The sequence below is a fragment of the Macaca thibetana genome, chromosome 10 (assembly GCF_024542745.1).
Source record: "Macaca thibetana thibetana isolate TM-01 chromosome 10, ASM2454274v1, whole genome shotgun sequence".
Classification (NCBI taxonomy): Eukaryota; Metazoa; Chordata; class Mammalia; order Primates; family Cercopithecidae; genus Macaca; species Macaca thibetana.
Genome location: NC_065587.1, coordinates 21,704,725 through 21,730,795, shown reverse-complemented (window position 1 = coordinate 21,730,795; position 26,071 = coordinate 21,704,725). Strand labels below are relative to the sequence as shown.

The following is a 26,071-nucleotide window of genomic DNA, read 5'->3' as shown; positions in this document are numbered from 1 at the left end:
GCTTGAGCCTGGGAGGTTGAGGCTGCAATGAGGCATGATTGTACCACCGCACTCTAGCCTAGGTGACAGAGTAGACCCCATCTCAAAATGATAATAAATAATTAATTTACTGGGCATGGTGGTTAATTTGCTGGGCACACCTGTAGTCTTAGCTACCCAGGAGGCTGAGGCAGGAGGATTGCTTGAGCCCAGTTCCAGACAGCAGTGAGCTATGATTGTGCTACTGTACATCAGCCTGGGTAACAGCAAGACCCTGTCTCTAAAAAAAGAAGAAATGTACATCCAATGTGAGGAGGAAAGCCTTTGGTCATCAGAGTAGAGAACCCGGGTTGGAGGGGGGTGTTTTGCTAAGCCCAGAAGGGAGGGCATGAGGCCAGCTGCAAAGCCCGCTATTATTCATGACACTTGTTAAGGATGATCAGGCTGACTTTATGCAGTGGGGAGCCACTGAGATTGGCATAGGGACCATCGTGATGGGGTTTTGCGGTGGGGGATTGATCGCCAAGGAGTACAAGGAGCAGGGTGGGGATCACTGGATGGAAAGTGACTAAGGAAACATCCGAGCGAAGAAGGGTTCCAGCTAAACCCACCTAACAGAATTCCTGCTGAAGACAGGCCAGGGTGCTCAGACAGCACCTAGGGGTGGTGGAGAAAGAGGAACCCAATCAGACATGGAAGGTGGTCAGATATAGGGGGCTCTGGATAATCTGACTTAGCAGGATTCCTGCTAAAATTGGACAATACAGAGGTGACCACAGAATTCAAAAGGTCAGGCCTGGTTGAAAAAGAGTCCAGGGGCTGGGTGCGGTGGTTCACGCCTGTAATCCCACCACTTTGGGAGGTTGAGGCAGGTGAATCACTTGAGGACAGGAGTTTGAGACCAGCCTGGCCAACATGGCGAAACCCCGTCTCTACTAAAAATACAAAAATATGCCGGGCGTGGTGATGCACGCCTGTAATCCCAGCTACTAGGGAGGCTGAGGCGGGAGAATCACTTGAACCTGGGAGGCAGAGGTTGCAGTGAGCCGAAATCACGCCCCTGCACTCCAGCCTGGGCGACAGGGTGAGATGCCATCGTAAGGGTAATAAGAGTCCAGGGTGGCAGAGTAGAGTTTGTTCAAGGCAAGAAGGAGAGAATCCCGGTCACCCTGTGGCTGTCTTCCCGCCCCTCCTGAGTGGCTCTGCGGCCTCCTATGGTGCAGTGGCTGTGGGCAGAGTCCCTGATTCTGACCCCTCCACAGCGTCACCCCTGTGCCTCTAGAGCAGGGGTAGATGGGGCTTCTTTCCCCTTTGGGGTTCGCCTTCCAGATGAGGTTCTTGAGGGTTTTGCGGGGGACCTCTCTGTGGATGCCCTCCCTCCCCACATACCTATCTATTTAAATGTTCACAACCGTTCCATGCGCCTTCCCCAAACCCAGCCTAGGCCAAGCCTGGAAGGAAGTTGGGGGCCCATTAGGGACAAGCCCAGGAGGCCTGAGTGACTATAGAGGCTCCCAGTCACCTCAGAAATTCAGGGGATGCCCAGGAATGACCCCCAGGCAGGGGATGGGAGGAGGGAGCCAAGGCACAGACCATGCTCAGGTTCACAGGCCAAAGGCACTGGCTGGTTTGAGGAGCCAAACAGTGCTTGTCTGCCTGGAGCTTGGGGTGCAAGTGGGTATGTGGCAAGAGATGGGGCTGGAGGGCTCAGCAGCGGCAGGCACACTGGACGTTTGCCCCGAGGGCAACGGGGAGCAACGAGGAAGTGAGGCAGGCGGCAGCCTTGCCAGATTGCCATCGCATTTATTCCCAGAGGTGGTGGCTGGGAAGTGGATTGGGAGGGACGGGGCTGAAGGCTAGAGACCAGCAAGGGAGTTTGCAGTCATTAAGATGAGAGGTGTCAGTGGCTTGGACCAGGAGTGGAGTTGGGTGGAGAAGGGGTAAGTTCGAGAGGCGTTTTGGAAGGAATGCTGGTGGAGTTTCCCATCGTTTGAGTGGGGAGGTGGGTGGTCTGCGAAGGAAAACGAGGGCTTGGGCACCAGGAAAGGGTGGGGCAGACGCGGGTGGTGGTGCAGGTTTAGGTGGAAGGTCATAGGTTTGGTCATGAACATATTGAGTTCACGGACCTGCGACACAGAGGGACCCAGGCAGGATTCGCACTCAGCCCTGCTGCAGACCCAGCTCTTTGGGCTGCCACCCACACAGCTATAGAAGAGCAGAGGCACTGACCTGGCCATGCCCTGTGCTGCCCTCAAGCTGCAACCTGGCCTGGGTTCCCTGGGCATCAAGCAGGGGAGGCTGTTCAGGAAAATCCCCCGGGCCCACTCACTCTGATAGCCCAGAGCAGCTGTTCCTGGGACCTCTCTACACTCGGAGGATTACCAAAGACTCCCTGGAGCTTCTGTGTATGGGGCTCATGACTCCTGATTCTTACCGTATGTAAAAGGCTGAATAATGGCCCTCAAAGAAGATCCACATCTCGGCCTCCCAAAGAGCTAGGATTACAGGCAGGAACTACTGCACCCAGTTATGGAGGAGCTTTTTAGATAAGCATGGATATTCTTCTTTGATATAAACCAAAATGCAAAAAGTGGTAGTTTTACAAAGGTTAGTTGCAGTGTAAAATCTGAAATCAGGTCAATGGATTTTTTGTATTTTGTGACAGTGAAATCCACTGACCTTACACTTTGAATGGATCTTTTGCTGGTGTATGATTCTGTATTGGCTGACCCCAAACACTGAAAGAATAAATGGTAGCAATTTTTTTAAGACAGGGTCTCTCTCTATTGCCCAGATTGGACTCAAACTCCTGGGCTCATATGATCCTCATGCCTTAGCCTCCCAAGTAGCCAAGACTACCAATTTTACATAAACTTCCAGAAAATTGAACTGAGAGAAACATTTCCTAATTCATTCATTCTATGAGGCCAGCATTTTGTTGATATCAAAACTGGACCACAGTATTGTAAAAAACAGAAAAAAGTTTTACAGTCAGGTGAGTTTAGGAAGCAACAAAATTGTGTGTAAAAATAAAAAAAAAAAAAAAACAGGAAACCTAAAATCCAATGTTACTCATGAACATAGAAAAATTCTCAACAAAATTTTGGCAAATTAAATTCAATAGTATATAATAAATTTTCTCAGTATTTGCAGATCTGGAAACGTCTTTATTTCATCTTCAGTTTTAAAAGACAGCTTTGCTGGATATACAATTCTTGGTTGATACTTGTTTTTCCTGTCAGCACTTTGGTGTCTATCCTTAACTGTTTCTAATGACAAGTCAGCTGTTAGTCTGAGATGTTGTTCTCTTTGATGAGCCTTTTTTCACTTAATGCTTTGCTTTTTTTTTTTTGTTTGTTTGTTTGTTTAGAGATGATGTCTTACTGTGTTGCCCAGGCTAGTCTGAAACTCCTGGGCTCAAGTTATCCTCCCACCTCAGCCTCCTGAGTAGCTGGGATTATAGCATCTTTGTTTTGATCGTTTAATCATTTCACTATAATATGTCTGGATATATTTGCATATTTGCAAATTCTGACCTGGAGTTCATTAAACTTCTTGGATGTGTGTAGATTGTTTTCCTCAAATTTGGGAAGTGTTTGAGCATTATTTCTTCAAATATTTTTTCTGCTCCTTTCTCTCTTTCCTCTCCTGATACTCCCAATTACATGAATGTTGGTGTGCTTAATGGTTTTCCACATTTCTCTAAGGCTCTGTTCATTTTTCTACATTTTTTCCATCTCTCTGCTCTTTCAATTGTGTAATCTCTATTAATCTCTCCTTACAATTGCTGATTCTTTTGCCCATTCATTTTACTGCTGGATCTCTCTAATGAAGTTTTCATTTTAGTTATTGTATTCCAACTCCAGAATTTTCATTTGGTGCTATTTTATAATTTCTGTCTCTTTATTGATAGTCTCTATTTTGATAAGAAATTATCATTTTACCTTCCTTTATTTTCTTAAGCATTCTTTTCTTTAGTTCTCTGAATATATTTATAACGGTTGCTTTGGAGTCTTGGCTAAGCCTGATATCTGGACCTTCTTAGGGAAGTTTCTTTCTTTCTTTCTTTTTCTTTTTTATCGAATTTGTATACTCTGAAGATTAAAGGCAGTTTCTGTTGCCTGCTTTTCTTTTTCCTATATTTCTCTGGTCACACTTTCCTGCTTTTTTTTTTTTTTCATGTCTCATAAATGGTTGTTAACCACTGGACATTTTACAGAATATACTGTAGCACTCTACTGAACTCTCACCTTCTGGGGCTTGTTTTGTTTGCTTGTTTATTTGTTTAGTGACTTAGCTGGACTATTCTAGTGAAGTCTGTTTCTCCTAAGTATGCAGCTTCTGGTTTCACTCCTCAGAGAAAGCAGCCTTGGGCATGACCAGGGTCACCCTGGGTGACAGTGGTTTTAGCAGGGGTCTCTTTGTCTCTTTTTATGATTTCTTTGTCAAGCTGTCTGCCTTTGTTGGAATCATACCCAGCTATTAGCCTCCACTGATGACTAATTGCTCTATTGTTTTCAATAGTGCCCTGGAGTATAAATTGCTCCACATGTGATTCAGTTAAATTCAGGCCCTTTTGCAGAGGTACTCTTTGAGGCCAGTCTTTGAGGTTTGTTACAATTCCAGGAGCGTTCTTCTCAGTAGCTACCCTATAGTTTAGCTTGTTAATCTGACAAGCTACTAGCCTCCTAATAATTGCTTGCCACCAAAATTGCTTACTACCAAAATCTCCATTGCTTTTCCGCTTAAGCTGGAACTCCTCCACACTCAGCGCCAAAGGAAGTCAATTCCCTTGGGAAGAGCTTAGGCTCTCTCTGTTCTTTTACAGCCTGCTACTCTCTGGGCAAAACCTCTGCACAACTGCTCTGGACTGGAGTCAGGGAGAATGGCCCCCTTCTCAAAGAATGACACCCCTGCTTTATGAACAGGCTGCTGGATGGGGCAGTAGCTTCTGATCGTCTTGACTTGCCACTTATGACATGGAACTTCTATCCTATGAATGAGCTGGGGCAAATGCAACCAGGCATTTTTTTGGCCTGCTGCACCTAAGGCAGAGCTTCCACCCTACAGAGTGGGGCTGGGTAGAGGAGGAGAACCCCAGACCTCTCAGCCACTCTTGCCTAGAATGGAGTATCTAGAACACAGGACTTGGTGGATGAGAAATGCTGATGTCATGCCCTTCCTGGGGAGATACTCTAGCCCCTCAACTGAGACTGAGGAGAGGGAGACCTGTGTTCTTGGTTGCATCCACCTGGAGTAGAACTTCCATCTCACTGAGCTGGGGGGCGGGGAAGGGAGAGAATGGGTCATGGCTCAAATGCCACAGGCTCTCACTTTTCTACTGTTCTGAGATTTAATAGATTTTTTTTTTTTTTAAGACTGAGTCTCACTCTGTTGCCCAGGCTGGAGTGCAGTTTGGTGATCTTGGCTCACTGCAACCTCTGCTTCCTGGGTTCAAGCAATTCTTCTGCCTCAGCCTCCCGAGTAATTGGGGCTACAGGCATGTGCCACTATGCCCGGCTAATTTTTTTGTATTTTTAGTAGAGACCGGGTTTCACCACATCGGCCAGGCTGGTCTCGAACTCCTGACCTCATGATCCACCTGCCTCAGCCTCCCAAAGTGCTGAAATCATAGGTGTGAGCCACCGTGCCTGGCTGATTTTCTTTTTTTTCTTTTTCTTTTTTTTTTGAGACAGAGTCTCGCTCTGTTGCCCAGGCTGGAGTGCAGTGGTGCGATCTTGGCTCACTGCAAGCTCCGCCTCCTGGGTTCATGCCATTCTCCTGCCTCAGCCTCCCAAGTAGCTGGGACTACAGACACCCGCCAAATCACCACGCCCGGCTAATTTTTTTGTATTTTTAGTAGAGACGGGGTTTCACCATGTTCACCAGGATGGTCTTGATCTCCTGACCTCATCCGCCCGCCTTGGCTTCCCAAAGTGCTGGGATTACAGGCATGAGCCACCGCGCCTGGTCTCGGCCGATTTTTCTGAATAAATGTTTCTTCATTTGCTGTGTGACCTCAGGACAATTTCCAGAGACTTTAAATGGTTGTTTCTTCATATAATATTTACCAGTTATAGTTATTTCTCTGGGCAGAGGGTAGGTGGAGCTCCTCACACCACTATACCATAAGTTGTCTCTGAATATGTAATAGTCATTTGCTGCATAATGACATTTCTGTCAATGATGGACCAAATATACAATAGTGATCCCATAAGATTATAATTCTGGGCCAGGTGCAGTGGCTCATGCCTGTAATCCCAGCACTTTGGGAGACCAGGGCAGGTGGGTAACTTGAGCCCAGGAGTTCAAGACCAGCCTGGGCAACATGGCAAAACCCCATCTCTACAAAAAAATTTTTAAAAATTAGCCAGGCATGGTGGCTTGTGCTTGTGGTCCCAGCTACATGGGAGGCTGAGGTGAGAGGATGGCTTGAGCCCAGGAGGCGGAGGTTGCAGTGAGCTGAGATAGCATCACTGTACTATAGTCTGGGCAACAGAGTGAGACCCTGTCTCAAAAAAAAAAAGATTATAATACTGTATTTTTACTGTACCTTTTCTATGTTTAGATACACAAATACCACTGTGATACAGTTACCTACCGTATTCAGTACAGTAACATGCTGTACAGGTTTGTAGCCTAGGAGAAAGGCTACACCACATAGCCTAGGTGTGTAGTAGGCTATCTCAGCTAGGTTCGCATGAGAGCACTCTGTCATGTTCACACAATGATGAAATCACTTAATGACACATTTCTCAGAACATATCCCTATCATTAAATGACTCATGACTGTATATTTAAAAAAACATACAATAGTCCCCCTTTATCTGGAGTTTCACTTCTTGCGGTTTTGGCTACCCATAATATAGTAAAAGAAAACATTTAGAGACCACATTCATATAACTTTTATTCCAGTATATTGTTATAATTGTTCTATTTTATTATTAGTTATTGTTGTTAATATCTTACTGTGCCTAATTTATAAATTAGACTTTATCATAGGTATGATATCTGGACCTTCTTAGGGAAGTTTCTTTCTTTCTTTATTTTTCTTTTTTACCGAATTTGTATACTCTGAAGATTAAAGGCAGTTTCTGTTGCCTGCTTTTCTTTTTCCTATATCTGGTCACACTTTCCTGCTTTTTTTTTTTTTTTTTTTTTTCCATGTCTCATAAATGGTTGTTAACCACTGGACACAGGAAAAAACATAGTGTATATAGGGTTTGGTACTATCTGAGGTTTCAGGCATCCACTAGGGGTCTTGGAACACATCCCCCATGGATAAGGGAAGACAACTGTACATCACAACCAAGTGGCGTTTCTCCTAGGACTGCAAAGTGGCTTTAACCCTGGAAAATCAATCAGTGTGATTCACCATATTAACAGACTAAAAAATTAAAACGATCAGATAATTTCAATAAAGGCAGAAAAAACATTTGACAAAATCCAACATTTGTTCCTGATTGTTAAAAAAAAATTAAGCAAGCCAGGAATAGAAGGGAATCTTCTTACCTAATAAAAGGCATCTACCAAACAAAACCCTATAATGAACATTAGGGTTCATTAATGTTTTTCCCCTAAGGTCATGAACAGGACTGGTCTCTCTACTCTCACCACTTCTATTCAACATTGTATTGGAGATTATAGCCAATATACTGAGGCAAGAAAAGGAAATAAAAGACATTCAGATGTATATAAACAAGAAAAGTTGCCTTTATTTGCCAAAAAAAAGTTCATTTAAGTTAAAAATCTGATGGAACTTGCAAAAAAGCTGCTGGGACTAATGAATGAGTATAATGCTGAAAGATACACGGTCAATATAAAAAATATATTACTAGCATAAAATACCTGGACATTGAAATTAAAAAAAATACTATTTACGGTAGCATAAAAATATGAAATAGAGTAAATAGAACAAAAAAGTATGTTAGGCCTGTACAATTAAAGCTACAAAACATTGCTGAGAAAAAGTTTTAAAGGTCTAAATAAATGGAGAGGTATACCATGTTCATGGGTTGAGAGAGTCAATACTGTCAATATGTCAATTCTTTCCAAATTAATCTACAAACTCAACATAATTTCAGTCAAAGTCTCAGCAGGCTTTTTTGGTAGAAATTTACAAGCTGATTACAAAATGTATTGGAAATGCAAAGGCTTAGAATAGTCAAAACAGGCCAGGCGTGGTGGCTCACGCCTGTAATCCCAGCACTTTGGGAGGCTGAGGCGGGCGGATCACGAGGTCAGGAGATCGAGACCATCCTGGCTAACACAGTGAAACCCCATCTGTACTAAAAAATACAAAAAATAAGCCAGGCATGGTGGCAGGCGCCTGTAGTCCCAGCTACTCGGGAGGCTGAGGCAGGAGAATGGCATGAACCCAGGAGGTGGAGCTTGCAGTGAGCTGAGATCGTGCCACTGCACTCCAGCCTGGGCGACAGAGCAAGACTCCATCTCAAAAAAAAAAAAAAAAAAAGAATAGTCAACTTTCTTTGAAAAAGAGGAACAAAATTAAAGGACTTAAATGACCTAACTTTAAAACTTATTATAAAGGCACAGCAACGAAGATGGTGTGGCACTGGTGTACAAATAGGCAAGTAGTTTAATAAAGCAGAACAAAGAGTCCAGAAACAGACTCATAGATATGTGGTCAATTTTCAACAAAGGTGCAAACTGGACATCATCAAATTTAATCTCTCTCTGCTCTTTGAAAGACACTGTTGGCTGGGCACAGTGGCTCACAACTGTAATCCCAGCACTTTGGGAGGCTGAGACGGGTAGATTGCTTGTGCCCAGCAGTTTGAGACCAGCCTGGGCAACACGGCATAACCCTTTCTCTACAAAAAATTAGCTGGGTGTGGTGGCACACACCTGTGGTCCTGGGAGGCTGAGGTGGGAGGATAGCCTGAATCCAGGAGGTTGAGGCTGCAGTAAGCCATGATCATGTGACTGCAGTCCAGCCTGGTGATAAGCGAGACCCTGTCTCAAAAAGAAAAAGAAAGACACTGTTAAGAGAATAAAAAGACAAGTCACAGATTGAAAGAAGATATTCATAAATCACATATCTGATTTTAAAAAGACATATCCAGAATATATAAAGAACTCTCAACGCTCAGTAATATGAAAACAAAGAATTTTTAAGAGTGCCCATGGGGAACAAACAATTGAAACAGACACTTGATCAAAAAAACACGTATGGCCGGGCGCGGTGGCTCAAGCCTGTAATCCCAGCACTTTGGGAGGCCGAGGCGTGTGGATCACGAGGTCAGGAGATCGAGACCATCCTGGCTAACATGGTGAAACCCTGTCTCTACTAAAAATACAAAAAACTAGCCGGGCGTGGTGGCGGGCGCCTGTAGTCCCAGCTACTCGGAGGCTGAGGCAGGAGAATGGCGTGAACCTGGGAGGCGGAGCTTGTAGTGAGCCGAGATCGCGCCACTGCACTCCAGCCTGGGTGACACAGCGCGAGACTCCGTCTCAAAAAAAAAAAAAAAAAAAAAGTATGGATGACAAATAAGCAGGTGAAAAGATGCTCCATAGCATCAGTCATTAGGGAAATACCAATTAAAATCACAGTGAGACCACTACACACCTATTAGAATGGCTTAAATTTGAATAACTGGCAATACTAAGGGTTGGTAAGGATGTGGAGCAACTAGAGCTTTTAGGTACTGTTTTACAATCACTTTGAAAAACAGCTTGGGCTGGGCGTGGTGGTGCATGCCTGTAATCCCAGCACTTTGGGAAGCTGAGGCAGGTGGATCATCTGAGGTCAGGAGTTCAAGACCAGTCTGACCAACATGGCAAAACCCCATCTCTACTAAAAATACAAAAAGTAACCAGGTATAATGTTGCATGCCTATAATTCTAGCTACTCAGGAGGCTGAGACAGGAGAATTGTTTGAACCCAGGAGGCGGAGGTTGCAGTGAGCCGAGATTATGACATTGCACTTCAACCTGGGCGACAGGTCAAGACTCCGTCTCAAAAAAAAAAAAAAAAATAAACAGCTTGGCAGTTTCTCTCATACTTCACATACAATTACCTTGAGACCCAGCAATTCCACTCCTAGGTATCTAACCAAGAGAAATGAACACGTATGGCAATATAAAAATGCATATGCAAATGTTCATAGCAGCATTACTTGTAATAGCCCCAAACTGGAAACCAACCAAATGTCCATCAGCAGGTGAGTGGACAAACAAGTTGTGAAACATACCTAGCAGGAAAAAGAAATGAATTAGTAATATCCACAACGACATGGGTGAAGCTTAAATTATGTTGCATAAAAGAAGCCAGACCAAAAGAGAGTACATACAGTATGATTTCATTTATATAAAACTCTATAGGCCAGGTGAGGCGGTTCACACCTGTAATCCCAGCACTTTGGGAGGTCGAGACAGGAGGATTGCTTGAGTCCAGGAGTTCTAGACCAGCCTGGGAAGCATAGGGAGACCCCATCTCTACAAAAAGTAAAAAATAAAAGTTAGCCAAGTAACTACAGGCCAGGCGCGGTGGCTCACGCCTGTAATCCCAGCACTTTGGGAGGCAGGGGTGGGTGCACTGCTTGAGTCCAGGAGTTCGAGACCAGCCTGGGCAACATGGGGAAACCCCATCTCTACTAAAAATACAAAAACCACCACCACCACCACCAACAACAACAAAGAGCTAGCCAGGCGTGGTGGCACGTGCCTGTGGTCCAAAGATCCCTTGAGCCTAGGAGGTCGAGGCTGCAGTGAGCCATGATTGCATCACTGCACTTCAGCCTGGGTGACAGAGTGAGATGGGGAGGAGAGGGGAGAGGAGGGACCTTCTTTCCCGCCTTAAGAGGGGAGTCAGGATGCAAAGCCAGGTCATCTGACCCAGAGCCTATGTCCTTACCTGGCTGTCTCCTGCCTCCCAGTCTGCACCCAGGATGTTCCCTTTGGGGCCCTAAATGGTGCTCAGATTCCCCTGGGAATATTTACAGGGCCTGGTGTATTTGATCCTGCATGAGGTTTTTTGTTTGTTTTGTTTTTGAGACAGGGTCTCGCTCTGTTTCCCAGGCTAGAGTACAGTGGTGCCATCATAGCTCACTGCAGCCTCAAACTCCTGGGCTTAGGCAATCCTCCCACCTCAGCCTCCTGAGTAGCTGTTACTATAAGCCCATACTAACACGTCAGGCTAATTCAAAAAAAAAATTGCAGAGATAGAATCTCGCTATGTTGCCCAGGCTGGTCTCAAACTCCTGGCCTCAAGCAATCCTCCCACCTTGGTTTCCCAAAGTGCTGGGATTACAGACACACACCACCATACCTGGCCCCATATGAAGTATTTGTAAGACTTCACCTTTATCTGACAATGGTAGTGATAGTGACAATGAAGATGATTTTTCTTTTCTTGTTCCATAGGCCTCAATCACCGTCAGCTCCCTGAGAACAGCTCCTAACTCCTATAATGGCGTATTCCTACCTCAGGGCCTTTGTAGAGGTTGTTTCTTCACCCAGGGACACCTGGATCATCATACTTCATCAATTAATTGCCCTCATCCTTCAGCTTTCAGCTTACAAGATTTTCTTTTCTTATACTTGCAGTCTCAGGGTTTTGAAAGGCCAAGACAGGAAGATTGCTTGAGACCAGGAGTTTGAGACCAGCCTGTGGCAACATAGCAAGCTCTTGTCTCTATTTTTTTAAAAAAAAAAAATTAGCTGGGCATGGTGGTGCACTCCTGTAATTCCAGTTACTCAGGAGGCTGAGGCAGGGGGATCGCTTAAACCCAGGAGTTCCAAGCTGCAGTGAGCTGTGATCATGCCACTGCACTGCAGCCTGGACAACAGAGTAAGAACTTGTCTCAAAAAAATTTTACAGACGTGGTGGCTCACGCCTGTAATCCCAGCACTTTGGGAGGCCGAGGCAGGCAGATCACGAAGTCAAGAGATTGAGACCATCCTGACTAACACAGTGAAACCCCGTCCTACTAAAAATACAAAAAATTTGCCGGGCATGATGGCAGGTGCCTGTAGTCCCACCTACTCGGGAGACTGAGGCAGGAGAATGGTGTGAACCTGGAAGGCGGAGCTTGCAGTGAGCCAAGATGGCAGCACTGCACTCCAGCCTGGACAACAGAGCGAGACTCCGTCTCTAAAAATAAAAATTAAAAATAAATAGGCCGGGCGCGGTGGCTCAAGCCTGTAATCCCAGCACTTTGGGAGGCTGAGACGGGCGAATCACGAGGTCAGGAGATCAAGACCATCCTGGCTAACATGGTGAAACCCCGTCTCTACTAAAAAATACAAAAAACTAGCCAGGCGAGGTGGCGGGCGCCTGTAGTCCCAGCTACTTGGGAGGCTGAGGCAGGAGAATGGCGTAAACCCGGGAGGCGGAGCTTGCAGTGAGCTGAGATCTGGCCATTGCACTCCAGCCTGGACGACAGAGCCAGACTCTGTCTCAAAAAATAATAATAATAAATAAATAAATAAAAACATTTTATAAGATCTGTGGCCCTATCTGCCAAGCCCTGTCATCTGAATTAGGGCCCTATTGTTCTCTCTCTTTTTTTTTTTTTAAAGATGGGGTATTGTTATGTCACCCAGGCTGGAATGCAAGGATGCAGTCAGGGCTCACTGCAGCCTCAACGTCCCTGGCTCAAGCAATCCTCCTGCCCCAGCCTTCTGAGGAGCTGGGATCACAGGCATACACACCATACCTGGCTAATATTTTAATTTTTGCAGAGACAGGATCTCACTGTGTTGCCCAGACTGGACTTGAACTTCTGGCCTCAAGTGGTCTTCCTGCCTCAGCCTCCCAAAGTGCTGGAATTACAAGTGTGAGTCACTGTGCCCAGCCTGTTATGTCCTTTCAGACACCCTGCCTCATTCCTTTTTACGACTTGCAGTCATGCAGTTACCTGACCGTGGGTTTGTGTGAGTCTGTCTTTGAGGCTGGTCGCGCTGGCTCCTGCATTTCCAACACAGAACCTGAGCTTGGGCTCAGAGTAGGCGCTCTGTAAACATACGTGAGACGAGTGAGGACATTCCCTGGATGATGCCTGGGATGCCCAGACCACAGAGCTGCCATTGAATCTCCTGGGGCTTAAAGTCCACCACGTTCCACTCAGCAGGAAAAATTCAGAGCTGACATTAATTCAGACCCCACATACATGATTCTTACTGAGTTAGACAGCAGGACAATCTCGCCCTTTGTTGGGACTGTGGGAGTCTTACGTACTTCTACAGAGAAGCCAGTCTAAAATCAGTCGCTTTTTGAAACTATCAGCTCGAGAAATTAAGGATTCTGTCAGCGTGCCCTGAATTTCTGGGCCCAGCAATTAATTCCTTCTAGATTAAAGGATTGTTGTGTTTCTGATACATTATTATGCGGAGTGGGCTTGCTGTGAATTTTAAAACTTTAACCAGAATCCTCATTAACTGGGACCTTTTATCTGTGTGCAACTTCTAGAAGAGGCCAGTGGCTAGAAAGCAAGCCGATGCATCCAAAAAACACACTCCGGGTGTCCTGTTGCATATTCAGTCCAGGCAGCTGTTCTCCTTTCTGATGGAAACAGGGCCATTTACTTACAATGTGCCCGGTGCCGGCTGGACATGGTACATGCGCCATTGAATCATCACCTGCTCGGTCAGGCGGCCATCGTCATTATTAGCTCCAGCGTACAGGTGAGGAGACTGGGGTTGAGAGAGGTGGGGTCCCTGCTCAAGCCAATGGGTGGCCCAAGTCTATCCGAACTCCAGGCCCCATGCTTGGCTCTCAGTCTCTGTTGCTTTCCCTTCTCCCTGGATGGTGAAGACCACTGTGCGGAAGGATGACCACAAGGCCCTTTGGGCCACCATCCAGCCAAGAGCTATTTCATCTGTGCTGGGCATGAGGCTCCACTGAGCCCGTGGGAGTAGGGAGGCTCGAGGGAGCAGACCCAGTCGTGTGTGAGGCTGACTCGGGCCAAGAGCTGCATCCTCTGGGAATACCCATGGGGTTCAGGGCCCAGGGAGGCCGGCCCCCGCTGTCTATCATGAGCAGGCTCTGTCTCCTCCCTAGTATCAGTCCTCCTCCTGCCATATGTCTGGGAACCTCAGCTTCTCTCAGGCAGAGTCTAGCCTAGCTGTCTTTTTTTTTCTTTTCTTGAGACGGAGTCTCACTTTGTTGCCTAGGCTGGAGTGTAGCAGTGCCATCTCGGCTCACTGCAACCTTCGTCTCCCAAGTTCAAGCAATTCTTCTGCCTCAGCCTCCCGAGTAGCTGGGATTACAGGTACATGCCACCATACCTGGCTAATTTTTGTATTTTTAGTAGAGACAGGGTTTTGCCATGTTGGCCAGGCTGGTCTCGAACTCCTGACCTCAAGTGATCCACCTGCCTCGGCCTCCCAAAGTGCTGGAATTGCAAGTGTGAGCCATCATGCCCGGCCAGCCTAGCTGTGTTGATGGCAGAATGGGAGCCCAGATGCAGCCCTTTGAGGGAGAGACTTCCAGGCTCTATGTCAGATGCTTGCTGAACATCTCCAAATGAGCCTGGGTCTCCCAGCATTACAGCAACTTCCCACTTTGGTTCACGCGGGTTTATATACACACAGCATTTACGCACACAGCTACTTCCTCACCCATGCATGCCTGGAACCAGCGCTCCCCAGCCCAGTGTGCACCCCAGGCTAAGAGCCAGGCCATCACTCCCACAGTGGGCTTCCCCTAGGGGATCTTCTAGAAACCTTAGAAACTCAAAAGGGGTCAGGATTCCAGGAGTTCCGGCATCCCTAAGTAAAGTGCCCCTTTCAGGCTCCTCAAAGAATGTCAGGCAGCGCCAGGGAACAGCCCACTACTCACTGCTGGGAGCATGTGGAGAAATTAGAACGCTTCCGTGCTGCTGGTGGGAATGCAAAGTGGTGCAGCTGCTGCGGAAAACAGGTGGTGGTGCCTCCAACAATTAAACATAGGGCCGGGTGCAGTGGCTCATGCCTGTAATCCCAGCACTTTGGGAGGCCGAGGTGGGCATATCACAAAGTCAGGAGATCGAGACCATCCTGGCTAACACGGTGAAATTCTGTCTCTACTAAAAATACAAAAAATTAGCCAGGCGTGGTGGCGGGTGCCTGTAGTCCCACTTGAGAGGCTGAGGCAGGAGAATGATGTGAACCCAGGAGGCGGAGCTTGCTGTGAACTGAGATTGCACCACTGCACTACAGCCTGGGCGACAGAGTGAGACTCCATCTCAAATAAATAAATAAATAAATAAATAAGCAAACATAGAATTACCCATGTGACCCAGCAATTCCACTTCTAGGTATATACCCAAAAGAATTAAATACACCAATTCCACTTCCAGGTATACACCCAAAACAAAAGGAGGGTCTCAAAGAGATCCTGTGCTCATAGCAGTATTATTCATAATTGCTAAAATGTGGAGAAACTCACATATCCATCAATGGAAGAATGGATAAGCAAAATGAGGTCTATCCTTTCAATGGAGTATTATTCAGCCCTGAAAAGGAAGGCAGTTCTGACACAAGCTACAGTGAGAATGAAGCTTGAGGACATTATGCTGAGTAAATGAAGCCAGTCACAAAATAATAAATACCGTATGATTTCACTTATATGGCGTACCTAGAGTAGTCAAAATCATAGACACAGAAAGTAGAATGGTGATGGCTGGGAAAAAGGGGTAATGGGGGTTATTGTTTAATGGATACAGAGTTTCAGTTTTACAAGATGAAAAGGGTTCAGGAGATGGATGTTGGTGATGGTTACACAACACTACGAAGGCATTTAATTCCACTGAACGGTACCCTTAACAATGGCCAATTTTGCTGGGTGTGGTGGTGCAATTATGCCTGTAATCCCAGCACTTTAAGAGGCCAAGGCGGGGAGCGGGGGAATCGCTTAAGCCCAGGAGTTCAAGTAGAATGGTAAAATTCCACTTATATGAGGTACTTAGAGTCATCAAAATTGTAGAGACAAGTAGAATGAGGGATGGGGGAATGAGGAGTCAGTGTTGAACCAGTACAGTTTAATTTGCGGAAGATGAAAAAGTTCTGGACGGGGGTGACAGTTGCACAACAAGGCAAATGTACCGAAGTTTATGCTTTAAAATGCTTTAAAATGGTTAAAATAAGTAAAATGGTCAGTTTTCCAGCCTGGACAACATGGTGAAACCCCATCTCAACAAAAAAATAGAAAAATTAGCCAAGCATAGTAGCACATGCCTATAGTCCCAGCTACCCTGGAGGCTAAGGTAGGAGAATCACCTGAGCCCGGGGAGGTCGAGGCTGCAGTGAGCTATGATCACCCCGCTGCACTCCACCCTGGGTGACACAGTGAGACCCTGTCTCCAAAAAAAAAAAAAAAAAAAAAAAATCAATTTTACATTATGTGTCTTACCAGAATTTGTTAAAAAATAAATAAATTAAAAAAAATAAAAGGCCGGGCGCGGTGGCTCAAGCCTGTAATCCCAGCACTTTGGGAGGCCGAGACGGGCGGATCACGAGGTCAGGAGATCGAGACCATCCTGGCTGACACAGTGAAACCCCGTCTCTACTAAAAAATACAAAAAAACTAGCCGGGCGAGGTGGCGGGCGCCTGTAGTCCCAGCTACTCGGGAGGCTGAGGCAGGAGAATGGCGTGAACCCGGGAGGCGGAGCTTGCAGTGAGCCAAGATCACGCCACTGCACTCCAGCCTGGGCGGCAGAGCGAGACTCTGTCTCAAAAAAAAGGAAAGAAAGAAAAATCTGAAGTTCCCCTTCATTAAGCAGCCTGCTAGTCTGATGATCCTAGTAAATCCTGGTGGTGACATTTCAAGGTACATTCTGCGATTGCCCTCAGTTTTCAGTTTTCAGGTGAGAAAGCCAAGAGAGGTGACATGAGCAGCCTGAGGTCACCCAGCAAGTGGCAGGGCCAGGATTCCACCCAGGACCGCTGACATCACCCAGCCACAGAGGGAGTGGCCCCCTTCCCTGATGGCTCCCCCAAAATCCCACTCAGATTCTCCTGCCAGGGGCCAGCAAACAGGATCCAGATGGCGGTTCCCCAGTTAGGACAGGGCCTAACTTGAAAGCCCTCTGCCAGGATTTCCAAATGCATCCCAGATTTCTGTCCCGGAAGCGTCTGGTGCCCTCCTGCTGGGCAGTGGAGAACCGAGGAGCAGCCAGGCCTGGCCATCGGCCTGGGCAGTGACTGGGGGCTGGCGGGGCTTGGCACTGACCTCTGGTCCATCTCCTCAGAGCCCCGGGGGGATCCTGCCGGCCCTAGGAGGCCCAGTTTGCTCTGACGGTGGATTTGTCTTATTCCCACCTCTGTAACAAAGCCCCACAACCTGCCTGGCTTAAACAACAGACACTTACTGTCTCGCTATTTTAGTGCTGGAAGTCTGAAATCAAAGTGTGGGCAGGGCTGGTTCCTTCTGAGGCTGAGAGGGAGTCTGTTCCAGGCCCCTCTCCCGGCTTCGGGTAGCCTCCAGCATTCTTTGGCTTGTTGGCGGCCATCTTCTGTGTCTTCACATCATCTGCCTCTGTGTCCCATTTCCCCTTTATATAAAGACACGGCCACATTGGATTAGGGCCCACCCACGTGACCTCATCTCAACATATCATCTGCAAACACCCCATGTCCAAAGAAGGTCCCATTCACAGATCCTAGGGGTTAGGACTTCAACATCTTTTGGGGGTGTTGGGGGGGACATAATTCAAACCATAACACCATACCCCAATGCTGTTACTCTTCTCAGCTGCCCAGGAGGCCAGTGGGGAACATTCTGGGGATTGGAGATGTTTGCAAACTGAAATGGCATTTCACATACTCTCTACGGTTTTATGAATTGTTAACTGTTGCCACCACATACTGAGTGCTTCCTTGCTGTGTGCCAGGCACTCGACATAACTCCCCAGTCCTCAGCTGCAGGGTGGCTGCTATCATCCCGTTCTACAGGTGAGCCATTGAGACTCACCTGGGAGGGGTCACTCGATCAGAGTCCCACGGCTGATTATTCTCATCTGTGGGATTCATCCCACCACCACCTGTCTGAGCAGAGGCCCTGAGGTTTCTGTAACTCCTCCTATTCCGGAACACATTCCCTATCCCCTTCTTGTGTTCCTTCCTTTTTGATCTCAAACAACTTGAAGTTGGAGGAATTAAGTGCAAATGATTGCAGTTGGAGTAAAAGACAGTGCCTGGGAATTCAGGCAGAAAAGGTGTGTGATGGGAAGGCCTTCCTCCTTTTCTTTTTTCCACATTCAAACAGAACTTCAGATTTTAGAGGTGAGAAAGGGCCAGGTGAGGTGGTTTATGCCTGTAATCCCAACACTTTGAGAGGCCAAGGTGGGAGGATCCCTTGAGGCCAGGAGTTCGAGACCAGCCTGGGCAACATACCAAGACTTCATCTCTACAAAAACGAGATTTTAAAAAATTAGGCATGGTGGCACATGCCTGTGTCCTAGCTACCCAGGAGGTTGAGGCAGGAGGATTGCTTGAGCCCAGCAGACAGGACTGTAGTGAGCTATGATCATGCTGCTACACTCCAGCTTGGGTGACAGAGCAAGACTTTGTCTCTTAAAAAAAAAAAAAAAATATATATATATATATATATATATTTAAAGGTGAGAAAAACATGTTCCCGAGATTATGAGGAAGGAAGATGGGAAGAGGTGGAAAGTGAAGAGTAAGGTTCAGGATCATCTGACCCTTAATGCCCTCCTCCCACCCTCAGAAACGCTGACATTCTAGTTGGGCATGTTCGCGTGTGCCTGTAGTCCCAGCTACTCAGGAGGCTGAGGCAGGAGAATCGCTTGAACCCAGGAGGCAGAGGTTGCAGTGAGTCGAGATGGTGCCACTGCACTCCAGCCTGGGCAACAGAACGAGACTCTGTCTCAAAAAAAAAAAAAAAAAAAAGGAACACTGCCATTCTACAGGGAGCAAGATAGGCACGAGCTACGTGGCCCTGCCCAGGCTGAGCTCCCAGTCCAGAGAGTGCATCCAGGTGAACCCCACCACTATAACCTGCCGTAACCCCCAAGGAGCCCCTAACATCTCAGGTTGTGAAGAGAGGTTTGGGGTGGGGGTGGGGCACCTAAACTGAGACTTGTGGGTAAGCAAAAGGCACCCAGGTGAAGCCTGGAGGAGTGCCAGGTGGAGGGAACAGGGAGATCAACATGGAGGAGGCTCTGGAGGCAAGAGAAAGCTTGGAGCCCTTTAGGAACTGGGGAAAAGGTCAATGTGGTGGGAACAGGGTGCCTGAGATGCCAGCAGGGCCAGGCCATGGAGCTTTGCAGGTCAAGTGTGAGCTGCTTCCAGATGCCCTGGGAGCCGCTGTGAGACTCCAAGTAACAGGGGACATGGGTCTGGCCTCCTCTGTCTGCAAGGGCTGGAGACCAAGGCAGGGTGGCCCAGCTTAGATGATGGCAGTTGGGGTAGGGAGGTGCGGTGGGCTGAAGGATGGGCCCCACCAAAACATAGGTCCATGTCCAGGAACCTGTGAAGGTGATCTTATTTGGAAAAGGGTCTTTGTAGCTGTAATTGAGAATTTTGAGTGCCCAGGTGCAGTGGCTCACACCTGTTATCCCAGAATTTTGGGAGACCGAGGCAGAGAGATCACATGAAGCTGGAAGTTCAAGACCAGCCTGGGCAACAAAGAGAGGGCCCATCTCTACAAAAAACTTAGAAACTAGCTCGAAGTGGTGGCAGGTGCCTGTAGTCCCAGCTACTCAGGAGGCTGAGGCAGGAGGTCCAGGCTGCAGTGAGCCATGATTGTGCCACTGCATTCCAGTCTGGGTAACAGAGCTAGATTCTGTTTCAAAAAAAAAATTAGCTGTGCATGGTGGTGGGCACCTGTAATCCCAGCTACTTGGGAGGCTGAGGCAGTAGAATTGCTTGAACCTGGGAGACGAAGGTTGCAGTGAGCCAAGATCACACCATTGCACTCCAGTCTGGGCAACAAGAGCGAAACGCCGTCTTAAAAGAAAAAGAAACCATATACCCATTTGCAGTGATTCCCCATTCTCCCGCAGCCCCCACCGCCCCACCACCAGCTCCTGGCAACCACTTTCTGTCTCTGTAGATTTCCCTATTCTGGGTATTTCACGTAAATGGAATCATACACCATGTGGCCTTTTGCGGCTGGCTTCTTTTACTGAGCATAGTGCTGTCAAGCCTCACCGATGTGGCAACATGTGTCGACGTTTCATTCCTTCCGAACAATATTCCATTGCGTGGATGGACCACATGTTGTCTGTCCAATTCATCTGTCGACACACATTTGGGTTGTTGCCACTTTTTGGTTCTTACAGATAATACTGCTGTGAACACTCAGGTGCATTTTTGTGTGTGACCCTATTTCCATTTCTCTTGGTTAGATACCTAAGGGTGGTGAATGTGGTTTTTTAAAATTTTTTATTAAAAACTTTTTTTTTTTTTTTTTGAGACAGGGCCTCACTCTATCGCCCAGGCTGGAGTGCAGTGGTGTGACTCAGCTTACCGCAACCTCTGCCTCCCAAGTTCGAGTGATTCTCCTGCCTCAGCCTCCCAAGTAGCTGGGATTACAGGCACGGGCCCCCACGCCTGGCTAATTGTTGTATTTTAGTAGAGACGGGGTTTCGCCATGTTGGCCAGGCTGGTCTCAAACTCCTGACCTCGGGTGATCGGCCTCGCAAAATGCTGGGATTACAGGTGTGAGCCACCGCGCCCAGCCAGTGAATGTGTTTTTTAAATTAAAAATAACGTATGTTCTTTTTTATGTATAATTTATTTCTTTTTATGTTTAAATATCTTTCAGTTTGTTAAAAGGACATGCTAATCTGCTCTGTGGTGTTCCAATTTTTAGTTTATATGCTCCCAAAGTCAGCTCGTGTGTACTTAATTACAAAAGTGATTCATTAGAGGTCACCAAAGTAACAAATTGGAAACAAGAAAACATTTCTCACCTTTAAAATCTGTTCTGTTTGAATGTGTATGTGCAGCTTTATTGGCACATAATTCAAATATCATACAAGGCCAGGCATGGTGGCTTATGCCTGAAATGCCAGCACTTTGGGTGGCTAAGGTGGGAGGATCACTTGAGCCCAGAAGTTCAAGACCAGTCTGGGCAGCATCGGCAGACCTCATCTCTACAAAAAAACGTTTTTGTTTACGTTAGCCAGGTGTGGTGGTGCACACCTGTTGTCCTAGTTGAGGATGAGGCAGGAGGATCGCTTGAGCTTCTGAAGTCGAGGCTGCAGTGAGCCAAGATTGTGCCACTGCATTCCAGCCTGGGTAACAAAGCAAGACCCTGTCTCAAAAAAATAAAAATTTTAAAAATGTTTAAAAAGAAGATATTGAGGCCGGGCACGGTGGCTCAAGCCTGTAATCCCAGCACTTTGGGAGGCCGAGGTGGGCAGATCACCTGAGGTCAGGAGTTCGAGACCAACCTGGCCAACATGGTGAAACCCCATCTCTACTAAAAAATACAAAAATTAGACAGGGGTGGTGGTGCAGACCTGTAATCCCAGCTACTCGGGAGGCTGAGGTGGGAGAATTTCTTGAACCCAGGAGGCGGAGGTTGCAGTGAGCTGAGATCACGCCACCACTGCATGCCAGCCTGGGTGACACAGTGAGACTCCATCACAAAAAAAAAAAAAAAAAAGATACTGACACACTCATAATGTCCCCAAAGATATCTGGTGTGCCCTGCCCTGCAGATGTGCGTTTGCTAATACTTACGTTCACAGCATGTGACACAGCAATCGTGTGGACGGAAACTGTGACAGCTTCTGCCCTGTGCAGAAGGCAACCTGTGTCAGGCCCCTCTGATCCCACATGTGCCCATCAGTAATGACCCATTCAGTGCAGATTAGACATAAAACCAGCTTCGACTTCAAAGGACCAAGCAGCTAAGAGTAAGAGAAAGAAGGAGGATTTTCAGCTGCCTGGGAGTGGGGAAAGATATTCAAAGGGCTGGAACCTCTCTTTCTTTGGCAAAAAAGAAGGCCAGAAAAACCTTCCAAAGAAAAAAAAAACCTCTGGGGAATCGTTATATTAAGATGGATGGATTATGGGTGATTTATTTTCTTTTAAAAGAAAACTGCTTTAATGATATTATATTGCTATTACAATGTTTTACTACTAAGAAAGATTCTAAGAAGCCACTGAGGGTTATGGATGAAAAAGAATGGTTTTATAAAACTCAGCAATTTTTAACAAGAGTACAGCCAAAAAGGCTTTCTCACTCCTTTATAGTTTCTTCCAATAACTGGCTCACTAAGTCGGAGGCTGAGCAGGCAGACAGCTGCAGACCTAAGGGAAGCTGTGACCATCTAATCTGCAAGAATGAGAGTAACTTAGAGCACATAGGAAAAAGCAGGTAAGAAAAGGTATAAAAGGTTTCTCTCTTTAAAATCATTGTAAAAAAAAAAAATCAGGAATTCTTGACCATTCATGATTAGTGAGAAAGGCTGCACCTAAAATTTTTTTTTTTAAATTTTATATTACAAAGACAGGGTCTTGCTCTGTCACCCAGGCTGGAGTGCAGTGGTATGATCATGCGTTACTGTCACCTCAAACTACTGGGCTCAAGTGATCCTCCTGCATCAGTAGCTAGGACTACAGGCCACCATGCCTGGCTCATTATAAAATGTTTTTAGGGCTGGGGTCTTGCTACATTGCCCAGGCTGGTCTCAAACTCCTGAGCTCAAGTGATCCTCCTGTCTCAGACTCCCAAAGTGCTGGGATTACAGGTGTGAACCACCACCCCCTGGCCAGTGTTTGCCTTTTAAAATCTCTCTCTGTGTAAGTATCCAATCTCAAATTATATTTTCTCTATTGCAAAAATAATTCCTACAAGCATTCCTCCTTACACAGTGATTGATAGTTCTATTATGTAGGTTCAAGTGTTTTAAAAAGAGTTCCACTTATTCTAAAAAGTACTATGAAATAGAAAAACATACTTGTCTACTCAGAAGCACAGTCTAGAGGCGGCAGAATGCCTGGCACAGAATCTACTTCCACTCCTTCACCAAGTACAGACATTGTGAACTGATCACAGCACTCTTCTCCACTAATCTAAAGACTGTCTCTCTAGCCTCTCTATCCCTTTTTATTCTAAAAAGCAACTTGTAGGAGTGGATCAGAGCTGGCATCCAGGAGGGTGTGTGTTGGGTGGGGTGGGGGTAAGGGGGGGAAATCGCATCTCTGTGCAGGTGCAAAACTAAGACGCCTCCCAGTGGTGGAGATTTCTAATTGCAGGCACAGTACTTAGAGGACCAAAGCAAGACAAAAGGGCAGTAAATGAATGAATGATTCAGTCTAGTCTTCTGTAAATACATTCCTCCTAGAGAAGAGTTTTGAATTTTAACATGAGTTTTCTTTGCTTTAGGGATTTTAAGACTGGCTAATAGAAGCATTTCAGGTGACAGTTGGTAGCAAAGGGCCTTTAGAAAACCTCAGATTCTGGTTGGGTATGGTGGCTCATGCCTGTTATCCCAGTACTTTGGGAGGCCGAGGTGTGTGGATCACTTGAGGTCAGGAGTTCATGACCAGCCTAGCCAACATGGCAAAACCCCGCCTCTACAAAAATACAAAAATTAAGGAGCCATGAGGTGGGTGCCTGTAATCCCAGCTACTCAGGAGGCTGAGGCAGGAGAATAGCTTGAACCCAGGAGGCAGAGGTTGCAGTGAGCTGAGATTGCACCATTGCACTCCAGCCTGGGTGACAGAGCAAGACTCTGTCTCAAAAAAAAAAGAAAAGAAAACCTCAGATTCTTTCCCCAATATCCTCTTTGCCAAAGGCTGACCCTTCTTGCTGTCCCAAGCCTTGCATCTCCAGCCTGCTCAAGATTCCTCACTCTGCAGACTACATGCAATATGCTTTGGATACAACCTAGGGACTATTTCCTGATCAGTCTGTGCCAGGCACTGGGCAAAGAAATCCACATGCCTCATTTAGATATTCCTCATAACAACTTGTCCTAAGACAAGTGCCCTACCCCATTTTCCAGGTGAACACATTGAGGCTCAGAGAGGGGAAGCAATTTGGCCAAGGTCACTCAGTGTCTTACTCAGGGACAGGCAGGATTGAAACATTTTCCTGGCCAAGCTGGGCCTACAGAGCCTACAATGTTAGCCCCATGTTGGGCCCCTCTTTGACACCAGGCCACCCTTCTCTTGCCAGAGGAGTCCAAGACAGGTCAGCTGTGCCCCTGGGAATGTCCCACCAGGGCTGGGCATAGGCAGCCCACATGGGCCAAGGGGTGCCTGTCGGGAGGGAAAGGGGACAGTGCAGGGTCCCTGGGCCAGTTCTGGACCTGCACTGTTCTGGCGACTGCCCTAGCGTTCTGCAGCCAGAGTTTGAATCTGGCTGCTGCTAGCTGTGCAACAGTTTGCCACCCTCGCTGGCCTCCCTTTCCTGTGCCAGATCCCTCCTCTGGGGGCGGCTGTGATAATGCATGTAGTCACATAGATAAAGGCTCGGGGCTGACACAGTGGAAAGCGGGTCAGTGGTCACCCCTTTATCTCTGTCTCTAACACTGTCTCCTTCTGTGTGTGTGTGTGTGTGTGTGTGTGTGTGTGTGTGTGTGTGTCTCCTGGTACTACTGTCTGTCTCTCTGTCTTTCCCTCCCCCTCTCTTCCTTTTCCTCCCTCCAAGGGGTCAAGGGAGGACACAGGACACAGCCAACTTTGGCTTTGTGAGGCCCCAGCTTGCAGACATAGGGCAGGCCCGGGATGGGGGTAACCCTGGCCACCTGCCAGCCCACCTCCTGGGACAGGCCCTTCCCTCTGTTCAGGCCCCTATCTCCCCTACTCACAGCGCCTGAATAGCCTCCACTCAGGTGTGTCCCTAGCAACTGGGAGCCCTGGGCCATGCCTGCTGAGGACAAGGATACTGGGTTCCTCCTGGGAGAGCATGGAGGGGGTCATCTCCCTTAGGAGCCACCCTCAAAGACTCCCAGGGCTGGGGCTGGGGCCCCATACAGAGGAGCTCCTGAGTTAGCCCTGACACTTGTGGTTCCTCTGCCCCATCTTTCTTCCTGGAGGTGGAAACCTACATGGAAACCTCCACACAGCACTCAGGAGCACTCCCAGGCTGCAGACAACAGCTCCTGGAGCCTGGAATGGCAAGGGCTGCTGTTTTACATGCAAACCACACACACACACACCACAGAGACACACACACACCACAGACACACACACAGACACACACAGAAACATACACAGACACATAGACACATACACACTTCATTTTTAGGGCAAAGGGTGCCTATGCCATGCATACTTTTTGGCACTAAATTTTTGTCAAACAGTGCAAAGAGATTCATAATGAAAACTAACACCCGAGGCCAAGGTGGGCGGATCGCTTGAGGTCAGGAGTTGGAGACCAGCCTGGCCAACATGGTAAAACCCTGTCTCTACTAAAAATACAAAAATTAGTCCCGCACAGTGGCGTGCCCCTGTAGTCCCAGCTACTCAGGAGGCTGAGGCAGGAGAATCGCTTGAACTCGGGGGACAGAGGTTGCAGTGAGCCGAGATTGTGCCGCTGCACTCCAGCCTGGGTGACAGAGCAAGACTTCAACTCAAGAAGAAAAAAAAAAAACCAAACAAACAAACCTAACACCCTTGGTCCGTCAGTTCACTTTCCTGAAAGCAGTCAGTTTCTTGTGAATCCTTCTAGAGAAAGTGAATGCATAATTCAAATATTAATATTGATGGGTGTATATTCCTGCAATTTTCCCCTAAATGGCAGCATCCTTTACTTACAGCTGTACTAACTTTCTTCACTTAACAGGTGATCTTGGAAACTAGTTCCATATCAAAACACTTAGATCTACCTCATCTTTATGTACATATAATTCACATGTCAAAAAATTTACCCTTTAATGTGTACAATTCAGTGGTTTCTAGTATATTCAGAGCGGGGCAATCATCACCACTACCTGATTGCAGGACACTTTCATCACCCTAAAAAGAAATCCCACACCCATGAGTGGACACGCCCACATCCCTTGCCCTCAGTCGCTGGCAACCAATAATTTGTCTTCTGTATCTATGGATTTGCCTAGTGTGGGTATCTCTTATGAATACAATATATGGCCTTTCATGTCTGGCTTCTTTCACTTAGCATAATGTTTCCAAGTTTCCTCCATGTTGTAGCTTTGTATCAGT

At 47.0% G+C, this 26,071-nt stretch overlaps 1 long non-coding RNA gene across 1 annotated transcript; it reads left to right on the top strand.

Moving 5' to 3' along the window:
* The first annotated feature begins 10,887 nt into the window (after positions 1–10,887).
* On the top strand, positions 10,888–22,366 carry LOC126963997 (uncharacterized). Its single transcript, XR_007729278.1, has 3 exons — positions 10,888–11,443; positions 13,412–13,626; positions 22,154–22,366. It is a non-coding gene; the product is annotated as an uncharacterized LOC126963997 (long non-coding RNA).
* Positions 22,367–26,071: the final 3,705 nt, after the last annotated feature.